This window comes from Cucurbita pepo, chromosome 15 (assembly GCF_057944985.1).
Source record: "Cucurbita pepo subsp. pepo isolate OVF chromosome 15, ASM5794498v1, whole genome shotgun sequence".
NCBI lineage: Eukaryota > Viridiplantae > Streptophyta > Magnoliopsida > Cucurbitales > Cucurbitaceae > Cucurbita > Cucurbita pepo.
In genome coordinates this window covers 11,368,725-11,389,310 of record NC_141812.1, presented here as the reverse complement: position 1 = coordinate 11,389,310, position 20,586 = coordinate 11,368,725, and the positions used below count along the sequence as shown (strand labels likewise).

The 20,586-nt window shown below is 34.2% G+C and overlaps 1 long non-coding RNA gene across 3 annotated transcripts; it reads right to left on the bottom strand.

The window, feature by feature from the left end:
- Positions 1-486: 486 nt before the first annotated feature.
- LOC111811853 (uncharacterized) lies at positions 487-20,251 on the bottom strand. 3 transcript variants are annotated; one of them, XR_015412008.1, is made up of 8 exons: positions 20,016-20,251; positions 19,744-19,929; positions 19,238-19,400; positions 18,525-18,602; positions 7,346-17,998; positions 7,039-7,264; positions 2,175-2,353; positions 487-892 (listed from the first exon to the last, which is right to left on the bottom strand). It is a non-coding gene; the product is annotated as an uncharacterized LOC111811853 (long non-coding RNA). The 3 variants fall into 3 exon arrangements; XR_015412007.1 differs by having other exon boundaries at positions 487-859; XR_015412006.1 differs by lacking the exon at positions 487-892 and having other exon boundaries at positions 1,776-2,353.
- Between the last annotated feature and the right edge of the window lie 335 nt (positions 20,252-20,586).

The following is a 20,586-nucleotide window of genomic DNA, read 5'->3' as shown; positions in this document are numbered from 1 at the left end:
TCTTGGCTTGTCTTACTTTAAAAAAGCTTACCAAAAAGTTGTTTTAAATTTTTCTCTTTTAATTTCTTCTTCTAAATTGTATGTATCATTTTAGTTCATCTTCATAAATTTTTTGGCTCTTTTTCCAATTATCCAAAAACGAAAAAAATGTTTGTGAAAATGTTAATGATTTTAAACAAACAAAAAATCAACAAACCTATAAAATAGACATTAATTAAGGGTGACGAATGAAATAGACAACAAAAAGGTTATACAAATTAACATATAAAATATAAACTAATCTACCAAAAAATCGAGTATCAGTTTGAATATAACTAAACTAGTTAAGATATGTACCTTCGGTCAAGAGTACAAACGTTCAAATTCTTCCATCCCGAGAGTTGAGCTAAAAGAAAAAAACATTAATTTAAATATTGAAAAGAAAATCAATATAAAATAAGAAAAATATGAAAGTATGGATATTTAAGGGTGAGGGGAGTGTACGGATTGGATTTGCATTATCATATGGTATAAAAAAATAGAAAAAAATGTTGAACATTTATTTAATGTACACAAGATTTGAAGGAATCATTTAGGAGAGTGACTTTACAACTGTTACTGTCCCAAACATAATGTGAAATAACTTTAATCATGCAAGCTGGAGAGAAAAAAAAATACTATTCCATGACCCACAAAAAGAAGAAACATTATGCTCCACCCAAAATTCTCTCTCTCCGTCACAGACCAATAAAAGATCGCCACGTGGAAGAGAAACTCCCTTGCCCTTTGGATTATAGGTACAGCCCTAAACTTTTAGGTAACTTCGGCAAAAGCCAATCCCGTATGACCCAATTCAAAATTTTGCCTTTATTTGGACAGTCTGGCATGTTGATGGCTACTGACGTGTCATGGACTAGAAAATATATTTATTGCATTGTACGAAATTATCTTTGGAAAATAAAATAAATAAAAAGAAATAAGGAAATTAGATAGCTTTTTCTTTATAAAAATCCCGTAGCCGCAAATGGAGGTAAGATATCAAGAAACTTTAATAATTTCATATTACTGATAATTGTATTCACCTGCACGTGATTTATTATTTTACTAAAGGGTGTTATATTATTTTCAATTATTAATGGTTTAATTACATAGTAGATGTAACGGATAAATACAGGCTATGGGAACGCAATAAAAATAGAAATTTCTTTGAAATTAGATATGTTATAATTACTAAAATACCTCTCCTTAATTTTTATGATTTTTTAGATGTTAAACTAAATTGAATAGGTTGAAAAAAAAAAAAAAAAAAACTTAATTTGTAATTGTTTTTATTAAGTTCAAGAAAATTGGAAAGTAATGGTTCAAATCCTTAAATTTTCTTTTTGTCAGTAATGTCTTATAAAAAATATTATATATATTATGAAATGCTTTTAAAAATGTTTAATTAATGACAATTTTAAATTTTTTATAAATTTAAATTTTATGTTTAAAAACTCAAAATTTTGAAATTTGTGTTCATAAATCTGTGAAATTTGCAAAAAATCAAAATTTTAAAAAAATTAGTAATTTTGAAAAATGAAAGATTAAATAAACATAAATATAAAAATGCATATATAAAAATTGTAATTTAAACCAGTAAGATTTATCTGAAAAATAGATAGAAAATATCTGAGGGATAACCTATGAAGAAAGAGGGAAAAAGGACGATGTGACAGAGAAGTTGGTAAAGCTACAGACTGCAGTAGAAACAGGCTTTTAGGCTGTGAGCAGTTCCCCTTTGCTGAATAGACTAAATATCAATAAACATCAGATTTTTTTTATTTGAATTATTTTACATTATTCATTAATTCTTTTAGTACAACATTATTCATTAATTATGTTGTGTAGATCTCCATTGTTTAATAGAGATTGGATTATGTGCAGTTGTTTATAATGGAAGGGATGTGTTCAAATTTTGGCATCTCAAGCTTCACAAAAATCCAATCACATTGCTAAGTTTGAGGCATTTCAAAGATATTCGTTTTGGCTTTTGTGTTTTTTGAGATTGTGAAATTAATCTTTTTAATCCAATCAATGTATTCAAATTTTGAGTATAATCCTAGATATACTTATTTTCTCTTTTAAAAAACAGGGGGGGCGGCGTAAAGCAGGAGAGTAAGTACAGGCATCGGCATGGAGAAGGGATGATGACTTACCGTGCTTAATGATGATGATGGCACTCTCAAAGTCAGTGGACGCTTCGTTCAGGAGCTTACCGGCTCTGCCTATTAATTGTATAATGCTCTAACTTCAGACCAAATAAGTGTCCACAGACAACACCAATTAATGGATGTTCTGTTCCTTTCCCTTGGACATCACTCTGGATTACCCAGTACTGCATCAAAAACAATCCAAAGTTTTCACGTGAATATTGTCTTAAATTTATCACTGCATATTAGGAACAGAAAATCTCTACAAACAGAGCACACAGCATATAAATTTTATATGTACTTCATGAACAAATTTTATAGTTCATCCATCAAAATAACAATGATCACCGGGGTGATCAGCTGATTTTGTATGAATCCTCATTGCAGGGCTACGGATCCTTGTCAACTATCGCTGCAATTTTGTGGCTAGATCGACGCCACCAGACACGAGTGACAGGAAAACGTGACTGATACTAGAATTGTGCAACTAAGCGACATTCAATGTGAGTAATGTTAGAACTTTTTTGCAACTCGCACTATGAACTTTAGTCTAATTTTGGACAAGTGACACTTTTTCAAAGGAGCAGGTTGAAAAATCTTAATTAATATCTAAAGAAGATCTCATAGGGCAAATAAGTCTTCCCGTTTTCATTTCTTTATTGTAAATAAACTTTAATATTGAACTGCTACATATAAAATGACTCATCCTATATTAAGCCTTGCACAATCACAAGGACACTTGCTGTATTCTAATTCACCAAATCTACGATAAACAGGCATGCATGCATAGAGAAACTAGGTGAAACAAACAAACTAACAAATAAATAAATATGAAGTTGGTGTCCAAATCAATGTGTACTTAAAATCCGCCCATGACATGCAGCATCTAATCCCTGCGTGATGACGACGATATCCATATGGAATTATATAGGCACGACAACTTTAAAAAAACTGGGTATGGCCTCACCAAAACTCAGTAAATTTAAGAGGAAAGAGATAATTTACAAACAAGAACTTCACTTGGAAAGCGGTGGGGGACCAAACCCTGACTGGAAGTGTAGCACAATTTAACAAGATAAAGGTCCCAGGGCTCTAGAGAAATTTATCTTCTACCTCGAACAATACTTTCGAGCCACAAATACCCATGTCAGAGGAAGCGAAGGTCATGCTGGCGACGATGCAAAATTATGGTGGAGGTTTGTACATGGACATTCAAGATGGTCGATGTATTGTGGACACTTGGGATAGCTTGAAACAAGAACTCCGCTCTCAGTTCTTCACAGGGAATGTCGAAGCCTCGTGGTCAATTCAGAAACATCGCGACACGAGACAAGGAAGTCAGTTAAAGTATTTATCTCCACCTAGGCAGATAAATAGCAAGGTTGATGTCCTATCGGGGGCAAAATCGCCTACCACGAATGAATGTCATACGGCTTAATCCGAGCTAGCTGAATTCTACGGGCAGCAGCTAAATGATTTGTCAGTTGGGTTCATTAGGCCCACAAATACCATTGTTAGTGATCACCCAAGGGCTGGGGAGAGACACCAAGCCAACATCTCCATCGAAGGAGGGAGATAGATACATACCTCTGTAACAACACATGGGCATATAAGTACCATCCAGACAGAGAAAGAGAAGGGTTGGTCGAAAGCATCAACCACGACAATTTCAAGAAGAAGAGAGAGTTCTGATTAAGTTGAGGTCAGATCAACTCCAAGATCAAAGCAACAAAAGTCAAAGACGGGTGCGAAAATACTATGGATCAGTCGAAGTTATCCACAAGATCGGAAAGGCATCATATAGGATCCAATTGCGCCCATGGATGCAGACTAGCCCTTATTGTCCACGTCAATAACATAAAACATTACTCTCTCGACCTAGAAGACGTCAAGCACAGAGAGGCGATACGACCTCACACAAAGAAGAATAATCCCCAAGCAAAGGAAGTAGGAGAAACTTCGACTCAGGAGACGCCAAGAGTCAACAAACCAAGTAGTTTTCGACAGTTCCTTACAGATTGGAAGAGACTCCACAACACTAAGATCAACTGGAAGCACGTCGAAGAGACTTAAAGTCAGCCTCAACCTACAACACCGAGTTGTAAAGAGTCAGTTGATAGAGATGTCAACCAATTGAGTGGGTCACAGTCATGCTTGTCCAAGGTAAAGTCAGCCTCAACCTACAACACCGAGTTGTAAAGAATCGGTTGATAGAGACATCAACCAATTGAGTGGGTCACGATCATGCTTGTCCAAGGTGTGTTGCCTATAGCCGCATGGCAGATGTCTCGGTCTTGCTTATCCAGAACGTGTTGTCCATGGTTGCATGCCCATTCTAAACCCCTTTTATATGCTTTCATCCTAGATAGACCTTGACCATTTCACATTGGGTCAATACGGAGGTGTATGACAATTCACCAAAACCATGTCTACACTCGCCAAGGGTAAAATGTTCCAATACTATAAGGGGATATGACTAGTTGTCACTTCTTCCTACCCTAAGTTATATGGTATTTATTTATTTGCTTATAGTCATATAACGTTGCTTTCTTCAATTCGTTTTCAAATGTATTTCCTCGCTCACGTTTTCTAAACCTTTTTTCGCAATGTGACTCGAGGTCCAAACATAAGCCGACGTTGTCCGCGACGTCTGAATTTCTCACGACTGACTTGTTTGCTTGGTTAAAAAAAGTGCCGCGCAATCACTTTTCTTGCCTTTAACGGTGAAATTTAGGAACCAGCAGCTGTTTTTGCCCCGTCAAAGTAATGCATTAGGTAACACAAGGTTACACAAGGGAAGTTTCATGATGCCAATCTAAAAGCTTATAGAACTCACTTTTCTTGCCTTTAACGCTAAGTTAAACGTCTTTGAAAACTCAATGCAAGAACACTAATAAAACCCAAATTCTCCAAAATCATAAGCTTGGAATGTGTAACAACCTAGATTTCTATTAATCTAAAGTCGCTACCATCACCATCATCTATACTCTTATGCGGAATTAAATATTTAAAATTTTATCTTAAAACACATACTTCATCTTAAAACATTGTCATGGACTTGCGTGTTCGAAAACATCTTAAAACAACATAAAGGAATACTAAATAAAACAAGTAAATCATTAAAAGTGAAAATACCCTCTACTAACTTAAGACTAAGAAAATAAAATGCTACCAACCTATGCATGTGCCATGGTCTCTGATTGCGATGTCGTCATCAACCGTACAGGGGTGCCTTGCTTTTACCTTAAATAGAAGTAGCGCACGGCTTGAGTATTTTAAGAAATACTCAGTAAGTGACCCCACTATTGGGGTCAAGAAAATGCAAACACATACAACTCATGATTTAGGAACCTATCTATCGTTAAAACTATCATAGAGGTGGCCTCTAGTCCGGACAAAATTGAATGTGTAGTACTTCCCTACACACAACCCACGTGCGAGTGTGGATCGATCCCCAGGCGGTTCGCACCCTCCTTGGACCCATCATAGTCGAGCTAGCTGCCCGTAGCGACGTCCGGAGGTCAGTAGACCCCTGAGTGTCATGTGAGGTATCACAATCGCACTCTTGCGATAGCGAACAAGTCAGTCGTGAGTGCTACACAATTGATGTCCCACTATCGCAAGAGTGCGATTGTGACACCTCGCATGACACTCAAGGGTCTGCTGACCTCTGGATGTTGCTACGGACAGAGCTAGCTCAACTATGATGGGTCCAAGGAGGGTGCGAACTACTTGGAGATCCACACTTGCACGTGGGTTGTGTGTAGGAAAGTACAACACATCCAATTTTGTCCGGATTGGAGGCCACCCCTATGATGGTTCTAACGATAAGTCCCTAGATCATGAGTTGTATGTGTTTGTATTTTCCTGACCCCAATAGTGGGGTCACTTACTGAGTATTTCTTAAAATACTCAAGCCGTGTGCTCTTCTATTTGAGGTGAAGGCAAGGCGTTGTACGGTTGATGACGACATCGCAATCAGAGACCATGGCACATGCATAGGATAGTAGCATTTTATTTCTTAGTCTTGGGTTAATACAGGGTGTTTTCACCTTTAATGGTTTACTTGTTTTATTGAGTATTCCTTTATGTTATTTTAAGATGTTTTCGAACACCTAAGTCCATGAAAGTATTTTAAGATGAAGTATGTGTTTTAAGATAAAGTTTTAAATATTTAATTCCGCATAAGAGTGTAGATGATGGTAACGGTAGCGACTTTAGATTAATACAAATCTAGGGTCGTTACACGTTCCAAGCTTATGATTTTAGAGAATTTGGATTTTATTAGTGTTCATTAGCATTGAGTTTTCAAAGAAATGTTTAACTTGACATTAGAAAAGTGAGTTCCATAAGCTTTCAGATTGGCATCATGTGAAACTTCCCTTGTGCAACATTGTGTTATCTAATGCGTTACTTTGACAGGGCAGAAACTTAGCCTTAAAGGCAAGAAAAGTGAATTCCATAAGCTTTCAGATTGGCGTCCTGTGAAATTTCCCTGGTGTAACATTGTGTTATCTAATGCGTTTTATAATTTTTATGCATGTTTTGTCCTCTTTTAAGTCTTTTCCGTGTTAATTATTTTAGATTTGAAAGTCTATTTGTGCACCAAAGTTTTGCTTAGTTTCATCAAATTTTCATAAAAATGTCCAAGTGGGATCGAATTTTTATCATTTACTACCTAGGATTATGTACGTTTGTGTAGTGTTGTGTAGTGAGTTTTTGCACAACAATTTCCAACCAAAGGCAATCAAAGCTATTGCTAAATTGACCCAAAGCAAATGAAAATGCAAGTGCAAAGAGGGACGCAAAAGAATCCGAACATCGCATGTGAACAGAAAGAACAACAATTACAAAACAAAACGAAACGTACCTCAACAACTCCAGGAAATTTGAGTCCCATTTCAGCAGCTAGCTGCGGAGTGCTGGCCAAGTAAATAGAAGCCTAGTTCTTGCTGCCGAATAATGTTACTTTATTAAGAGAGCACCCATCAACTTCCAAATTTTATGTTCCAATTCCCTCAACCTCATGACTGGAGAATTTCTTCTACAGATATCCACTTGCGCCCTCCTCCAAAAGTTTACCATGTCGTCTACACCTAAAGCAGACATTATATGCATATGTGAAATGAAAATCTCAGTTTCTACAAGCTTCACAATACCATAAGGGCATGCTGTACCTCCTTACAGGCCTTTGTGAAGGGTTCTCTGCTTCAGATACTGATGCAAGAAGATCGCCAGTTACTTGAGACCCCATCTAGTGTATCCTCTTTTTCCAAGCTTCAGTAGTATAGCAACCATAAGAAGCCTGACTCTCAATTTGCTTGAAGAGACTCGATAGCTCGATACCAGCACCATCAAGTTGCTTCTATTCAGAGAGATGGACAAAAGCAAATCATAACTCGCAGAAGAAAAATATCACAGAGCATAAGCAACACTCCAGATCATAAACACAACTCCTAAAGAAAATTAGGAATATAAAGATAACGGAAACATCGGTATTTGGTTGGTGGTTCCAAAGTTGAACTATATCAAGCTTTGGCTGTCTTTATCACCGACCAGTGCTTACTTCCACTAAAATTTCACCAACTTTATTTTTGCTGTACCTTATTTCTGGATTCTTCACTTTTGAAAAAATTTCACCAAACTTTTTTTTTTTCTGTACCTTATTTCTGGATTCTTCACTTTTCCCCTTCATTCAAATTCTTTTTATTCAAATTCTTTCCTACTTCTCATGATGACATCCTTTTTGTTGGTTCAAATATAAGTTTTTCAAATCTCCAATTTGAACAAACTTCCGTTTTCGATTTTAACGTTTATGAAAGTGAATAGTTTTTTATCCACCATTCTCATACTTTAACCACAATTCTCTTATCCAAACTTATCTTCCTTCCATTCTTACATACATAACCATCACAAACAAAAATATCCAACCAGATTGTCCATTAACAAACTTATAGAACAAATACAATTTAACTTTTCTTTATCACCAACTATTTAAGCAAATCCTTTTGTTTTAATGCTTCTTTCATATAAAATTTCACACTTCGTTTTTTTATCCCTTATTCATTGATTCCAACAATTCTACACTTTTCCGTGTCCTTGACTCAAATTTTTTCCTACTTCTCATGGCATATGGCATCCTTTTTTGTTGGTTCAAAAATAAGCTTTTCAAATCTCCAATTTGACCAAACTTCCGTTTTCGGCTCTAACGTTTATGAAAGTGAATAGTTCTTCATCACCATTCTCATACCTTTACCCACAATTCTCTTATCAAAACTTATCTTCCTTCCTTATATACATGACTATCACAAATTAAATATGTCCAAAAGATTGTCCATTAACGAACTTATAAATAAATACAATTTAACATTTCTTTATCACCAACCAATTAAGAACCAATTAAGCAAACCCTTTTATTCTAGTGCTTCCTTCCTCTACAATTTCACACACAGCGTTTTTCGATCCCTTGTTCCTCATTCCAAAAATTCTTCACTTTTCCATGTCCTTGATTCAATTCTTTCCTACTCTCATGGCATATGACATCCTATTTCTTGGTTCCAAAATAAGCTTTTCAAATTTTCAATTTGAATAAACTTCCGTTCCCGGTTTAACGTTTATGAAAGTGAACAGTCATTTATCCACCATTCTCATACATTTACCGACAATTAACTTATCCAAACTGATCTCCTTCCTTCTTGACATACATAACCACGCCACACTAAAAAAATGTCCAAAAGATTGTCCATTAACGAACTTATAGACCAAATACAATTTAATAATTCTTTATCACCAACCAATTAAGCAAATCCTCCTATTCTAGTCCTTCCTTTCTCTAAAATTTCACAAACTTCGTTTTGTTATCCCTTATTCCATGATTCCAACAATTCTTCACTTTTTCATGCTCTTGATTCAAATTCTTTCCTACTTCTCATGGCATATGACATCCTCTTTCTTGGTTCCAAAACAAACTTTTCAAATATCAAATTTAAATAAATTTCCGTTTTCGACTCTAACGTTTATGAAAGCGAATAGTCCTTCATCTACCATTTTCATACTGTTGCCCAAAATTCCCTAATCCAAATTTATCATTCTTCCTTCATTACATACATACATAACAATCAAAAACTAAAAATATCCAAAAAATTGTTCATTGACGAACTTATAGACCAAATACAATTTAACTTTACTTTATCACCAACCAATAAAGCAAATCCACATATTCCAGTGCTTCTTTCCTCTAAAATTCCACAAACGTCGTTTTGCTATCCTTTATTTCTTGATTCCAATAATTCTTCAGTTTGTCAAATCCTTCATTTAAATTCTTTCCTACTTCTCATGGCATATGACATCCTATTTTTTGGTTCCAAAATAAGCTTTTCAAATCTCTAATTTGAACAAACATACGTTTTCAATTCTAACATTTATGAAAGTGAATAGTCCTTCATCCACCTTTCTCATACTTTTACCCACAATTTTCTTATCCAAACTTAATTTCCTTCCTTCCTTACATACGTAACCATTACGAACTAAAAATAACCAAAAGATTGTCCATTATCGAACTAATAGACCAAATACAATTAAACTTTCCTTTATCACCAACAAATTAAGCAAATCTTTTTATTCGTGGGCTTCCTATAAAATTCCACAAATTTTCTTTTGAGATCCATTATTCCTTGATTCCAACAATTCTTCGCTTTTCTATATTCTTGATATAAATTCTTTCCTACTTCTCATGGCATATGACATCCTATATCTTGGTTCCAAAATAAGCTTTTCGAATCTCCAATTTAAACAAACTTCCATTTTCGGTTCCAACGTTTTGAATAGTCTTTTATCCACCTTTCTCATACTTTTACCCACCATTTTCTTATCCAAACTTATCTTCCTTCCTTACCTACATAACCATCACAAACTAAAAATATCCAAAAGATTGTGCATTAACGAATTTCTAGACCAAATAGAATTTAACTTTTCCTTATCACCAACCAATTAAGCAAATCCTTTTATTCGAGTGCTTCCTTCTTCTAAAATTCCACAAACTTTCTTTTGAGATCCCTTATTTCTTGGTTCCAACAATTCTTCACTTTTCCTTATCCTGGATATAAATTCATTCCTACTTCTCATGGCATATGACATCCTATTTCTAGGTTCCAAAATAAGCTTTTCGAATCTCCAATTTGAACAAACTTCCATTTTCAGTTCTTAACCTTTTGAATAGTCCTATATCCACCATTCTCATACTTTTACCCACAATAATCTTATCCAAACTTATCTTTCTTCCTTCCTTACATACATAACCATTAGTTTATTGTGCATTAACGAACTTATAGACCAAATAGAATTTAAATTTTCCTTATCACCAACCAATTAAGCAAATCCTTTTATTCGAGTGCTTCCTTCCTCTAAAATTCAATTCTTCACTTTTCCATATACTTGATATAAATTCTTTCCTACTTCTCATGGCATATGACATCCTATTTTTTGGTTCCAAAATAAGCTTTTCGAATCTCCAATATGAACAAACTTCCATTTTCGGATCTTAACCTTTTGAATAGTCCTATATACACCATTCTCATACTTTTACCCACAATAATCTTATCCAAACTTAAATTTCTTCCTTCCTTACATACATAACCATCACAAACTAAAACTATCCAAAAGATTGTCCATTAACGAACTGATAGAACAAATAGAATTTAACTTTTCCTTATCACCAACCAATTAAGTAAATCCTTTTATTCAAGTGGTTCCTTCCACTAAAATTCCACAAACTTTCATTTGAGATCCCTTATTCCTTGATTCCAACAATTCTTCACTTTTCCTTTTCCTTGATATAAATTCTATCCTACTTCTCATGGCATATAACATCCTATTTCTTGGTTCCAAAATAAGCTTTTCGAATCTCCAATATGAATAAACTTCCATTTTCGGATCTTAACCTTTTGAATAGTCCTATATCCACAATTCTCATACTTTTACCCACAATAATCTTATCCAAACTTATCTTTCTTCCTTCCTTACATACATAACCATCACAAACTAAAAATATCCAAAAGATTGTCCATTAACGAACTGATAGACCAATAGAATTTAACTTTTCCTTATCACCAACCAATTAAGCAAAAATCCTTTTATTCGAGTGCTTCCTTCCTCTAAAATTCCACCAACTTTCTTTTGAGATCCCTTATTCCTTGATTCCAACAATTCTTCGCTTTTCCATATCCTTGACATAAACCTTTCCTACTTCTCATGGCATATGACATCCTATTTCTTGGTTCCAAAATAAGCTTTTCGAATCTCCAATTTGAACCAACTTCCATTTTCGGTTCTTAACCTTTTGAATAGTCCTATATCCACCATTCTCATACTTTTACCCATAATTCTCTTATCCAAACTTATCTTCCTTGCTTCCTTGCATACATAACCATCACAAACTAAAAATATCCAGAAGATTGTGCATTAACGAACTTATAGACCAAATAGAATTTAACTTTTCCTTATCACCAACCAATTAAGCAAATCCTTTTATTCGAGTGCTTCCTTCCTCTAAAATTCCAAAAACTTTTTTTTGAGATCCCTTGTACATTGATTCCAACAATTCTTCACTTTTCCATATCCTTGATATAAATTCTTTCCTACTTCTCATGGCATATGACATCCTATTTCTTGGTTCCAAAATAAGCTTTTCGAATCCCCAATTTGAACAAACTTCCATTTTCGGTTCTTACCCTTTTGAATAGTCCTATATCCACCATTCTCATACTTTTACCCACAATAATCTTATCCAAACTTATCTTTCTTCCTTCCATACATACATAACCATCACAAACTAAAAATATCCAAAAGATTGTACATTAACGAACTTATAGACCAAATCGAATTTAACTTTTCTTTATCACCAACCAATTAAGCAAATCCTTTTATTCGAGGGCTTCCTTCCTCTAAAATTCCACAAACTTTCTTTTGAGATCCCTTATTCCTCGATTCCAACAATTCTTCACTTTTCCATATCCTTGATATAAATTCTTTCCTACTTCTCATGGCATATGACGTCCTATTTCTTGGTTCCAAAATAAGTTTTTCGAATCTCCAATTCGAACAAACTTCCATTTTCGGTTCTAACATTTTGGATCGTCTTTTATCAACCATTCTCATACTTTCTCCCACAATTCTCTTATTCAAACTTATCTTCCTTCCTTGCATACATAACCATCACAAACTAAAAATATCCAAAAGATTGTCCATTAACGAACTGATAGACCAAATAGAATTTAACTTTTCCTTTATCACCAACCAATTAAGCAAAAATCCTTTTATTCGAGTGCTTCCTTCCTCTAAAATTCCACAAACTTTCTTTTGAGATCCCTTATTCCTTGATTCCAACAATTCTTCACTTTTCCATATCCTTGACATAAATCATTTCCTACTTCTCATGGCATATGACGTCCTATTTCTTGGTTCCAAAATAAGTTTTTCGAATCTCCAATTCGAACAAACTTCCATTTTCGGTTCTAACATTTTGGATCGTCTTTTATCCACCATTCTCATACTTTTACCCACAATTCTCTTATCCAAACTTATCTTCCTTCCTTCCTTGCATACATAACCATCCCAAACTAAAAATATCGAAAAGATTGTTCATTAACGAACTTATAGACCAAATAGAATTTAACTTTTCCTTATCACCAACCAATTAAGCAAATCCTTTTATTCTAGTGATTCCTTCCTCTTAATTCCACAAACTTTCTTTTGAGATCCCTTATTCCTTGATTCCCACAATTCTACACTTCTCCACATCCTTTATATTAATTCTTTCCTACTTCTCATGGCATATGACATCCTATTTCTAGGTTCCAAAATAAGCTTTTCGAATCTCCAATTTGAACAAATTTCCATTTTCAGTTCTTAACCTTTTGAATAGTCCTATATCCACCATTCTCATACTTTTACACACAATTCTCTTATCCAAACTTATCTTCCTTGCTTCCTTGCATACATAACCATCACAAACTAAAAATATCCAAAAGATAGTACATTAACGAACTTATAGACCAAATCGAATTTAACTTTTCTTTATCACCAACCAATTAAGCAAATCCTTTTATTCGAGTGCTTCCTTCCTCTAAAATTCCACAAACTTTCTTTTGAGATCCCTTATTCCTTGATTCCAACAATTCTTCACTTTTCCATATCCTTGATATAATTCTTTCCTACTTCTCATGGCATATGACATTCTATTTCTAGGTTCCAAAATAAGCTTTTCGAATCTCCAATTTGAACAAACTTCCATTTTCGGTTCTTCACCTTTTGAATAGTCCTATATCCACCATTCTCATACTTTTACCCACAATAATCTTATCCAAACTTATCTTTCTTCCTTCCATACATACATAACCATCACAAACTAAAAATATCCAAAAGATTGTACATTAACGAACTTATAGACCAAATCGAATTTAACTTTTCTTTATCACCAACCAATTAAGCAAATCCTTTTATTCGAGGGCTTCCTTCCTCTAAAATTCCACAAACTTTCTTTTGAGATCCCTTATTCCTCGATTCCAACAATTCTTCACTTTTCCATATCCTTGATATAAATTCTTTCCTACTTCTCATGGCATATGACGTCCTATTTCTTGGTTCCAAAATAAGTTTTTCGAATCTCCAATTCGAACAAACTTCCATTTTCGGTTCTAACATTTTGGATCGTCTTTTATCAACCATTCTCATACTTTCTCCCACAATTCTCTTATTCAAACTTATCTTCCTTCCTTGCATACATAACCATCACAAACTAAAAATATCCAAAAGATTGTCCATTAACGAACTGATAGACCAAATAGAATTTAACTTTTCCTTTATCACCAACCAATTAAGCAAAAATCCTTTTATTCGAGTGCTTCCTTCCTCTAAAATTCCACAAACTTTCTTTTGAGATCCCTTATTCCTTGATTCCAACAATTCTTCACTTTTCCATATCCTTGACATAAATCATTTCCTACTTCTCATGGCATATGACGTCCTATTTCTTGGTTCCAAAATAAGTTTTTCGAATCTCCAATTCGAACAAACTTCCATTTTCGGTTCTAACATTTTGGATCGTCTTTTATCCACCATTCTCATACTTTTACCCACAATTCTCTTATCCAAACTTATCTTCCTTCTTTCCTTGCATACATAACCATCCCAAACTAAAAATATCGAAAAGATTGTTCATTAACGAACTTATAGACCAAATAGAATTTAACTTTTCCTTATCACCAACCAATTAAGCAAATCCTTTTATTCTAGTGATTCCTTCCTCTTAATTCCACAAACTTTCTTTTGAGATCCCTTATTCCTTGATTCCCACAATTCTACACTTCTCCACATCCTTTATATTAATTCTTTCCTACTTCTCATGGCATATGACATCCTATTTCTAGGTTCCAAAATAAGCTTTTCGAATCTCCAATTTGAACAAATTTCCATTTTCAGTTCTTAACCTTTTGAATAGTCCTATATCCACCATTCTCATACTTTTACACACAATTCTCTTATCCAAACTTATCTTCCTTGCTTCCTTGCATACATAACCATCACAAACTAAAAATATCCAAAAGATTGTGCATTAACGAACTTATAGACAAAATAGAATTTAACTTTTCCTTATCACCAACCAATTAAGCAAATCCTTTTATTCGAGTGCTTCCTTCCTCTAAAATTCCACAAACTTTCTTTTGAGATCCCTTATTTCTTGATTCCAACAATTCTTCACTTTTCCTTTTCCTTGATATAAATTCTTTCCTACTTCTCATGGCATATGACAACCTATTTTTAGGTTCCAAAATAAGCTTTTCGAATTTTCAATTTGAACAAACTTTCATTTTCGGTTCTTAACCTTTTGAATAGTCCTATATCCACCATTCTCATACTTTTACCCACAATAATCTTATCCAAACTTATCTTTCTTCCTTTCTTACATACATATCCATCACAAACTAAAAATATCCAAAAGATTGTCCATTAACGAACTTATAGACCAAATAGAATTTAACTTTTCCTTATCACCAACCAATTAAGCAAATCCTTTTATTCGAATGCTTCCTTCGTCTAAAATTCCACAAACTTTCTTTTGAGATCCCTTATTCCTTGATTCCAACAATTCTTCACTTTTCCATATCCTTGATATAAATTCTTTCCCACTTCTCATGGCATATGACATCTTATTTCTAGGTTCCAAAATAAGCTTTTCGAATCTCCAATTTGAACAAACTTCCATTTTCGGTTCTTCACCTTTTGAATAGTCCTATATCCACCATTCTCATACCTTTACCCACAATAATCTTATCCAAACTTATCTTCCTTCCTTCCTTACATACATAACCATCCGAAACTAAAAATATCCAAAAGATTGTCCATTAACGAACTTATAGACCAAATCAAATTTAACTTTTTCATATCACCAACCAATTTAGCATATCCTTTTATTCGAGTGTTTCCTTCCTCTAAAATTCCACAATCTTTCTTCAGAGATCCCTTATTCCTTGATTCCAACAACTCTTCACTTTTCCATATCCTTTATATAAATTCTTTCCTACTTCTCATGGCATATGACATCCTATTTCTAGGTTCCAAAATAAGCTTTTTGAATCTCCAATTTGAACAAACTACCATTTTCGGTTCTTAACCTTTTGAATAGTCCTATATCCACCATTCTCATACTTTTACCCACAATAATCTTATCCAAACTTATCTTTCTTCCTTCCATACATACATAACCATCACAAACTAAAAATATCCAAAAGATTGTACATTAACGAACTTATAGACCAAATCGAATTTAACTTTTCTTTATCACCAACCAATTAAGCAAATCCTTTTATTCGAGGGCTTCCTTCCTCTAAAATTCCACAAACTTTCTTTTGAGATCCCTTATTCCTCGATTCCAACAATTCTTCACTTTTCCATATCCTTGATATAAATTCTTTCCTACTTCTCATGGCATATGACATCTTATTTCTAGGTTCCAAAATAAGCTTTTTGAATCTCCAATTTGAACAAACTTCCATTTTCGGTTCTTCACCTTTTGAATAGTCCTATATCCACCATTCTCATACTTTTACCCACAATAATCTTATCCAAACTTATCTTCCTTCCTTACATACATAACCATCACAAACTAAAAATATCCAAAAGATTGTACATTAACGAACTTATAGACCAAATTGAATTTAACTTTTCTTTATCACCAACCAATTAAGCAAATCCTTTTATTCGAGTGCTTCCTTCCTCTAAAATTCCACAAACTTTCACTTTTCCATATCTTTGACATAAATCCTTTCCTACTTCTCATGGCATATGACATTCTATTTCTTGGTTTCAAAAGAAGCTTTTCGAATCTCCAATTTGAACCAACTTCTATTTTCGGTTCTTAACCTTTTGAATAGTCCTATAACCACCATTCTCATACTTTTACCCATAATTCTCTTATCCAAACTTATCTTCCTTGCTTCCTTGCATACATAACCATCACAAACTAAAAATATCCAAAAGATTGTGCATTAACGAACTTATAGACCAAATAGAATTTAACATTTCCTTATCACCAACCAATTAAGCAAATCCTTTTATTCGAGTGCTTCCTTCCTCTAAAATTCCAAAAACTTTTTTTTGAAATCCCTTATTCCTTGATTCCAACAATTCTTCACTTTTCCATATCCTTGATGTAAATTCTTTCATACTTCTCATGGCATATTAACTCCTATTTCTTGGTTCCAAAATAAGCTTTTCGAATCTCCAATTTGAACAAACTTCCATTTTCGATTCTAACATTTTGAATAGTCCTTTATCCACCATTCTCATACTTTTACCCACAATTCTCTTATCCAAACTTATCTTTCTTCCTTCCATACATAACCATCATAACCATTAACGAACTTATAGACCAAATACAATTTAACTTTTCCTTATCACCAACCAATTAAGCAAATCTTTTATTCGAGTGCTTCCTTCCTCTAAAATTCCACAAACTTTCTTTTGAAATCTCTTATTCCTAGATTCCAACAATTCTTCACTTTTCCATATCCTTGATATAAATTCTTTCCTACTTCTCATGGCATATGACATCCTAATTCTTGGTTCCAAAATAAGCTTTTCGAATCTCCAATTTGAACAAACTTCCATTTTCGGTTCTTAACCTTTTGAATAGTCCGTTATCCACCATTCTCATACTTTTACCCATAATTCTCTTATCCAAACTTATCTTCCTTCCTTCCTTGCATACATAACCATCACAAACTAAAAATATCCAAAAGATTGTCCATTAACAAACTAAAAATAGGTCAACTGGGCTCCTCTTCGGATGGTTTTTTTTTTTCTTTTTTTTGTGTGTTCCTCTTGTATTCTTTCATTTGATCTCAATGAAAGCTTCATTTTTCTTTTAAAAAAACTATTCCCAACTACCTAAAACACTCATAAAACAAAAGATGTCATTTAATTCTTTACTCATGAACCTCTTTCAACTTTAACATTCATTACAATTCTTTGTTGTAGTTTAACCATTTACTCTTGAAACAAAAAACATGATACCAGTATAGCACCAGGAACATCAGAAAAGAAAAAAGAAAAAAAAAGATATAATAAAAAGTAAAAATAGGAAACTAACCTTATTAGAGCCACAACATTGCCAAAAAAGTAATTCCTGTGAGAACTAGGTTGCACATATTGTAGTTCATGATGTATAATTTGAAATTTCTTACGTGAAGGAGTGTTGAAAGTAGCAACCGGAGTTGGATACCTTGTAGAATGCCCTCATCTTTATTATCTCCATCCATGTGCTCCACCTCCATCTGAAATTTTCATAGTTACCAATCAAAATCTTCTCCATTAGCAAAGGAAATACGAGCAATAATGCCAAACCAATGAGATATGGATAATTTGAAACCATTGTGAGTGAACATTAACCGTTTTTTTTTGTAGAAGTTTAACCCACTGATTCTAGCTTGTCTTAGGAATAATCTTAGATAATATTTGCATTAGCCAAACTTGGTATGCCTATCTATAATTTTTGTGCACATAGTTAAATAAGCACCAAATATCAACTTTGAAAATTTTTCATCAAGAATTAAATCATTTTATTGCATATGCATAAAATCAACATGGTTGATCGTGAATAATTTCTAGTGTTATTCAATTGCCAAATCTCATTCAAACATTTTTGCACTTTGTTAGGTGACTTGCAGTCATATAATTTCCAATGAAGCAAGCTAGTAAGAGACAAAAAATTCTTAAGCAACAACATAAAACATACTTTCTGGAAATTTCATCGTTTTAAATTCACTCACATCAGATGCTTGTATCTTTTTTAGACTCTACCTTTTCCTCTTCAGCAGACCAAATTCTCTCTTAGACTTTTCCATTTTCCTCTTCAGCTGATCAAACTCTTTCTTCTACCTTTAAAAGAAATAATAAGGTACAGAAAATGTCAAAAAGTTTTAACTCGTAAACTTAATAGAAAATAAAACAAAATTTGTCCTTCATTTTGCAGGGCTAATTCACACATTGAAAATATAAAACAGCGAAAACTGAATGTTGTTCAAATTGGTAAAACATTTGTCTATGGAAGAATCTGCATATATTACACTTGATAACTTAATCAGAGGATGTTATCGTGTCATATAACTTAATCAGATGATGTTTTTGGGAGGGGGAAGAGAAACTGAGTTTAATTGAAGTAATGAAATGTACACAAAAGGGAGAGGAAGCCTTCCAAATGCTGTGGTAAAACATTTTTAGCTTGGCTTTCCATTTTTCTTATCTAGTTGGTAGGTCAACATCCTTGTTGCCAGCTGAAACCTAAGAATTAGTAGCATTGCCAGACATGTTTCAAGCAATATTTTGTGATCCCTTCTTACTTGACATAATCCAAACAGAGGTAACATCTAAAGAAGCTAAAGCTACAATACACAACTTCACAGCCAACAAATAATACATAAAATAAAATAAAATAAAACTTCAAAACAACAATTACTTCCCACGCCCCCCGAAAACTTAAATTCAACTTCACAGGCTTGGGCTGGGAATCATACCAGTATTCCTAGCAGATGCGAAAATCCAACCGACTCAATGACAAGACCAACTGCTTTTCTGTTGTCCAAGCAATCACTTCATCAAGAGCAACTGCATTGTTCTTCCCCTCTCTGTTACTGGAACAGATCTCACTGACATAAGAGTTCGTCGTCCTGCTCTCTTCTGCCAACACATAAATTTTAATATCAGGTTTGTCCCTTGGCTCCTCACACAATGAAGAGATAGAAGATGACGGAGAATGAAACGAAGAGTCCAAGATAATAATCACGTAACCATAGGAGCAATGAACCTACTAAAAACGCCCTAATCCTCCGTAATCGAAACCACGAAAAATACAAAGAGTGTCGATAAAAACGAAAAATCCCTTGATTAACCTCTGAAGTTCTCCAAGGAACCCCGAAATCGGAATAGCCAGCCGTACACTTAAATTTTCAAACCCAGGACAGAATAGTCAAGATCGAACTACCTATGCTTAATCAAAGAGTTTAGGATAGCGATTACATACAATTCCAGAGGCAAGTGTGAGCTGAGAATACGAAAGCTGAAGCGGAGTGGAAGTGACATGAACGCCGAAAAACGAGGCCGTATTTCGAAATATGAACTTCACCGTCGCATTCATCATCGCCAGATCAGTCGCCACTTCTGAAAAATCCGCCCCCGCTTGGATCACGAACTTGTCGAAGAAAATACCCTGCCAACAGAAAACAGAGTGCGAGTGAGGCTCGAGTGGAACGAATGCGAATCCCGTGACGAACAGAATAGCCAGCCGTACATTACCTCTATTTTTTCATCACCGAGACGAGTCGAGAAACTTCTTTCGATTCTTCTCTCTCTCTCTCTTCCTCCGATTGCCTGGTAATGATCTAGCGTTTGATTTCGGCAACGAACACTAAAAAGAGAAGAGGCCGTTGATGGAGCGCTCTGATTCTCGCGGGAAAGCCATAAGCAAGCCACTCCAGATGCCTTGGCCACGAGGGAGCTACACAACGAAATATGTCCGTTGATTTTGCCCCGCTACCGCTAATAATTAGCATTTATTATCTATTTAGATACCCGTTAGGCCCGTTACTAAAATATAAAATTAAAATTAGCATTTTCTTCTTATTTTTCCATTTTTAATATTTAGGTTTGTGTTTTTACCATTTTTTTTTTAAAAAAAAAAACACTTGCATTTCTCTTAGAATTCTAGAAATAAAAAAAAAATTAAAAAATTAAAACTATTTTTATATATTTTTGCATTTCTTTACAAGAGTATAGAAATATCTTCTTAGGAGACGGGTTTTAAAACTGTGAGGTTGACAGCTATACATAACTGACCAAAGTGAACAATATCGGCTAAGCATGGGTT